At 42.3% G+C, this 6365-nt stretch overlaps 1 non-coding gene across 1 annotated transcript; it reads right to left on the bottom strand.

Annotated features, from left to right (window-relative positions):
- Positions 1-4541: 4541 nt before the first annotated feature.
- On the bottom strand, positions 4542-4648 carry LOC120283087. The gene has a single exon (XR_005543088.1). It is a non-coding gene; the product is annotated as a small nucleolar RNA R71 (small nucleolar RNA).
- Positions 4649-6365: the final 1717 nt, after the last annotated feature.

The following is a 6365-nucleotide window of genomic DNA, read 5'->3' as shown; positions in this document are numbered from 1 at the left end:
AGAAGCTACCCTTACTTCCTCTTCGTGTGATAGTTTGGCCTACCAATTCGAGTGTTGTGACAAAATTTTAAAATGTAACTCAAACTATAGTAAAAAGCTCAACAATGAAGGCGATACTCGAGGGATAAACAGGATAGAATTGGTCACTGATGTGGATTCCCAAAGGGGCTAATAATGTGTGAAGTTTCTCTAACTAGTATGAGAATTGCTCCCTAATCCAGTATGAGAATTCGATACTGAACCTCTTCCGTCCAAATCCTAGCATGATTGTAATGAGAGTGGTAGGTTCCTGAAGTTAGAGTTGAAACACAACCAACGACAACCCTAACAATGGAAGGGTACAAATACCTTATGGTCATGGCGAATTCGTACATGTATCTCCTCCAAGCTTGGTGAGCCTAATACTAGGGCAATGGTCATACAACCTAGCAATGTCTAGCAATAGATATACCAATTTCTCATGCATAGAAATACATTCAAAAAAACCAAACAAGGATCACAAAGAAACCCAAATGCAATAAACAAGTCAAGCAGCCATTCTACACAAGTTCACCCCAGGTTCACCTACATCCTGTGACCTTGGGGGTTTTGCTGTCCATAGCTACAAAATACTCAAGGAAATACATAAAAACAACCAAACAACACATAAGAAACACTCCCTCAAAGATTGGAGGCTGAATGATGCTTCCAAAGATGCCACTCAAGGATTGGCTTCCCTTGTAGTTCTTCCTCTCAAAATGTGGATCAAGGGGTGGATCTCGTTGTATCTCACTTTCCTCGTTGTTCTCTCCCCAGAAATGCCCTCCTAAACCTTTTCCTAACTAGCTCAGATCTGAAGATGGTGAAGTGAAGTTCAAGAGGCTAGGGTTTTGCCTCTTACAAAATGCCCTAAAAAACCTTATAAAGACCCTTCTCGGAATGCCATGCGGTCTGGCATGCCTGCAGCATATTGGTCATGAAAATTCAAGAAATTCATGTAAATTGCTGCAGTGAAATGCTACAGTAACTGCTACAATACTATACACCACCATCTGTGTGCCAGTATGAAACTCCAAACTTAGCATTTTCTTCATGTCTTCATGCTACAATGTTGCTACAGTGCCAGGGCTTTAAACCAATGTTTTTGGTACCGATTTCTTCTCAAATCCCATTGTCGAGCTCCCCTAGGCTTCATCTGCACCTGTAACACAAAAGGAACCAACTTAGACCTAAAACAGGCATCAGTTTATACAAAAATACCTGAATCAAACGCGCAAGTACTTAAATAATACATACATTTAGGTGTTTATCTGTTCTCATATCAATTGACTTATTTAAAGTTTCCAAACAAGGGTTTTAAAAGTTGGATTGCTTTAATTATTAAATTTTGTAAAATAAAAGGCATACTAGCAAATAATGTGATAATCTTTTTATTGTTTTTATTTTTATCACGTCTATCGTTCACTACCAGACTTCATGCACAAAAACTGAAAAGAACTATATAGAAACTAGAGATCGAAAGGAACAACTTTTATATTGAAAGTAAAGACTAAAACACTCTCTATTTTTCTGGAAAATTGATACAAATATGGATTTTATTAAGAAAAACATATATAAGCATCAAAAGAAAGAACATCTTATATACTGTCAAAGTTTAGTAGCTGAAATGAAATATACTAGCTTATTCACACAGATACGTGTTAATCTCTTCTTAACCTCACCGCTTGACCAGCTTCCATGCCTCAAACTTACTCTAGACCTCTTATCATCAAATAACAGCCGTACACTACTAGCACAATCCATGGCATCTTTACTGCCTTGAACTAAAGCGCACATCTCTGATTGATCAGATCCGGAAAACACAATTACAATCCAACCCTGATGTTGGACTTTCCCCGCTGCCTCGAATATATGCACTATCTTTGATCTTCAAATCCTGATCGTTCTTCACAAACACAATCCGAGCTCACGCCATTTACCTCGAACTTAAATAGCCTTGCTTGATCAAACGTATCCTTGATAAATGCTTGTGTGATATGAATGCGAAGCGTTCATTCCTTATGTTGAGCATTACTTTTCTCAGGTTTCTACACTAATATGTGTTTTCTTATGTTACTTTCGTGCAGGTAGGGTTGTGAGGCCAAGTATGAAGTAAAGAAGCCAATGTGGATTACAATGCACCGATTTTGGAGGAAATCTTGCTAAGGTTCAAACGCGAAGGCATAGGTCGATGTGAGATGCTAGAGTGTGTGCAAACCTCCTCGTATTCGAGTTTGGCACATCCATTTGGAGGGGCACAAAGGCAGTCACACTCGAGCATTCCGAGTTACGCACATAGAACAAGAGCTCCACCAACTTGCTTATCATTGAAGAAGCAAGTGATCTACGACGTGAACGTGTGCCCTTTTGCATTACTCCAATGAAAGTATGGATTCGGGAAGCTATTCAGGCGGATACTGTAGCAGAGAACTGCAGCACACGGTAGCAAGTACTGTAGCAACACTGTTCACAGACGACCGAGAAAACAGAAGTTCAGAGAATCCACACAGGCATGTGGAAATTATCCATGCCCGTGTGGAAATTCCGCACGGGCGCGTGAAGAATCCACGCCCGTGATGTCGCCTGATTCCAGTCCTATTTAAAGCTGAATCAGCCCCGATTTAGTATTTTTTTTCTCCATCTTTTCCCCAACTTGAGAGAGGGCTTCGGCTAGGATTTTAAGGGGTATTGGCCAAGGTTTTGAAGAGGTTCTACGGCTTCGACATCGTCATTCCTGAGGAAGAAGGTTGGTAGGGGAGCTTCCGTCGAGGGGTATCCTATACCAGACGAGGGAATCCTTGGACGACGAGTAAAGGACTTTCCACAAGACCATCTACACGACTATCGAGGGGGTTTCTTTATGGATTGATTGCTTTTACATTCTATTTCTTTGATTGTACTTAGCACCATGGAGAGCTAAACCCCTAGTGGGTACTTGGGTATTTGTGAACCCTAGGATATATTCGTTTCTTTGAATCTCTTTATTATGCTTTCAATAAATTGATGTTGATTGTGAGTTCCAACCTTGAATGCTTGTTTGTATGAACATTTCCCCAAGAGTGGCACTAGGGTTGAGAGTTCTTGTTGGTAACCTTGTAAGTAAGTGACACACCACGAGCGTTAGACACAGCTAGGTTGGAGAGGGTTGAGAGGGTGAGTCGAGAGGTACAGGAGCGTCCACTTTTCCTCCGACGTGATAGATTCAATCTTCGTTCCTCGAGTTCTTTGTGGCCATAATAGAGTGAATGGTCTAAGGGATGAACTTCCACTGGGACTTAGTTGCACGTGCAACAGAGTGAAACATTGAGGTGATCTTAGTATCTAGGGCTTAATCGTGGTTAGGGATCTTCTACCTGGACCAAAGGGTTAGGTCTATAATTAGGAAGAGATTTATCACATGGAATCCCTAGAGCTTATTTCAACTCTATACGAGTGCGAGGTTGAGAGGTTATCTAATCTCTCCTCCGGGACATGTATAGAGTTAGGCATAGTAGACCTTAGATTTGGGACTATGTAATTAAGGATTTCCACGACTCACCATTGCATTGATTAGGAAGCATAATAGAGGGTTCTTGCACTTGAAACAATTATCCTTGGCGGAGCATTGTCCGAGTACCCCATCTTTATCGATTGCCTGACCCCTTTCTTTACTTTTGCTCTCTTACTTGTTGTTTTTATTGTTGAGAATTAAATAATTGTCACACTTATCATCATTGATCTTTCACATAGCTAAGAATCGAATTAAGTATTTTTATTCCCTATTCCCTGTGGATTCGATACCCGCTCACCCGGGATTATTACTTTGATAAACCTGTACACTTGCGGGATATACGCAAGGGGATCTTGTCAAGTTTTTGGTGCCGTTGCCGGGGAATAGGCGTTTAGAGATACTTTGCACTTTGTTTTCTTAGCTATTTCACCATACATTCTATTTTATATCTTCTTATTCTATCATCGTTCTGATTTCTTGTTTCTTTCTTTTTTAGTTGCAGCTTCAGGTTATGACCCAAGGCAATCCCTCAATATTGATTGAAAGAGATCCTAAGCTTGAACGTACACTTAGAAGAAAAAGGAAAGAGCCTATGCAAGAACAGTCTAATCTAGCTGATTTGGAAGCAGAAGAATCTGAAAACATGGCAGAACAGAATGAGCAACAACGAACATTATCCGATTATGCCAGACCTTCAGTGTTAGGGACACAATCGAGTATTGTGCGTCCCCCGATTATAGCTTAGAACTTTGAGTTGAAGCCGGCATTCATCCACATGTTGCAGCAATCCGCACAATTCAATGGTTTGGCCGATGAGGATCCAAACAGTCACATAGAGAGCTTTCTCGAAGTGTGTGATATGCTGAAGATAAATGGGGTGACGGATGATGCCATCAAATTGAGAGCTTTCCCATTTTCCCTAAAGGGGAGAGCGAAGCAGTGGCTACACTAGTTACCTAGAGTGTCAATTACCACGTGGGAGGCGATGGTGGAAGTTTTTCTAGCTCGTTATTTTCCTCCCGGAAAATCAGCAAAGCTTAGGAACGAGATCTCATCCTTTGTTCAGTTGGAATTCGAGTCTCTATTCGAGACATGGGAAAGGTTCAAGGAGCTCCTGAGAAAGTGCCCGCAACACGGATTCCAAGAGTGGATGATTGTTCAAACCTTCTACAATGGTTTGAACCCGAGTACAAGGCAACTCTTGGATGCGGCAGCAGGAGGTACCTTAGGTAGCAAGACCCCCGATGAGGCCCGTCAGTTGATTAAAGAAATGGGGTTAAACAGCTACCAATGGAATGCTAGGGAGAAGAAAAAGGTGGCCGGTCTCCATGAGATAGATGTGGTAACTTCATTGGCGGCCTAAGTGGAAAATTTGAGTAAGAAGTTAGATCTTCTAACTTCAAATAGAGTGACGGCCGTGACTACTTGTACCGGGTGTGGTGGAGGACATGCTCCCTCCGATTGCCCGATCTCTTGTGATGATGCTTCTTCGGTGGAGAATGTTGATTTTGTAGGTAATGGCATGAGACCTCAAGGAAACCCATATAGCAATACCTACAATCCGGGTTGGAAGAATCATCCCAATTTCTCATGGAGTAATCAAGGTCCACAAAAGGCCATGGGGCCACCGGGTTTCCAACAACAACAACAAGCCCATCAGGTGGAAAACAGAGTCTCAGGTTTGGAAACCCGAATGACTTACCTAGAGAAGCACTTGGCTAGATTTGTGCAATTTGCAAATACTAGGTTTGAATCAGTTGAGGCTACACTTCACAACCACACCGCCTCTTTGCATAACCTTGAAAATCAGGTGGGGCAAATTGCGAAGTCTCTCTCTGAAAGGCCACATGGAAGCTTGCCGAGCAATACAGAGACCAACCCTAGAGAGCATGTGAAGGCGATCACTTTGAGAAGTGGTCATGAGGTTGAAGTTAGGCTTCTGAGTGAGAAGCCAAAAGAACACGCACCCGAGGTTATAGAGGTAGAAGAGGGAACAAGCAAAGAGAAAGAGGTGGTGCCCCCACCTTTCAAGCCAAGAATCCCTTATCCCTCTAGATTGAAAAATGACCAAGGGGATGAACAGTACAAGAAGTTCCTGAGTTTGTTCAAGCAACTCCACATTAATATTCCTTTTGTTGAGGCATTGGCCCAAAAGCCTAAGAATCCGAAGTTCTTGAAAGACTTGTTGACCAACAAGAGGAAGTCGGAGGAGAGTGCTTCAGTGATTTTAGATGCTTCATGCTCGGCTGTATTGCAAAAGAACATGCCGAACAAGAAGAAAGACCCAGGAAGCTTCATCATTCAGTGTAATATTGGCAATCTAGGTGAAGAAATGGCATTGGCGGACTCAGGGGCAAGTATCAACGTCATGCCATACACCTTCTTTCAAAAGCTAGGCTTGGGCGAGCCTAGGCCTACTCGGATAACTTTGCAACTAGCGGACCGAACAGTACGACATCCGAGAGGCATCATTGAAGATGTGCTTGTATAGATGGATAAGTACATTTTTCCGGTTGACTTTGTAGTGCTAGATGTTGATGAGGATGCGGATGTACCCTTGATACTTGGGAGACGGTTCTTGTGGACTTCCAAAGCATTGATTGACATGGACGGCGGAGAGCTCACATTGAGAGTTGTAGATGACAAGCTCACATACCGCCTTGCTGAGGCCATGCGGCATTCTCTCGATTTCGATGATACTTTATATTTTTTAGACACTACTGATGAGATTGTTGATGAATACATGCAGGAAATGTTCAATCCGGATCCGTATGAAGGTTTATTCGACTAAGAGGAGGGCAATGAAGAGTTAATGATGCTTGGATCGACGGAAGAAGTACCATCTACCCCGGGGATC

The sequence above is a fragment of the Dioscorea cayenensis genome, chromosome 18, assembly GCF_009730915.1.
Source record: "Dioscorea cayenensis subsp. rotundata cultivar TDr96_F1 chromosome 18, TDr96_F1_v2_PseudoChromosome.rev07_lg8_w22 25.fasta, whole genome shotgun sequence".
Lineage (NCBI taxonomy): Eukaryota > Viridiplantae > Streptophyta > Magnoliopsida > Dioscoreales > Dioscoreaceae > Dioscorea > Dioscorea cayenensis.
The sequence above is the reverse complement of the archived record's forward strand: the minus strand, read 5'-3'. Positions and strand labels throughout refer to the sequence as shown.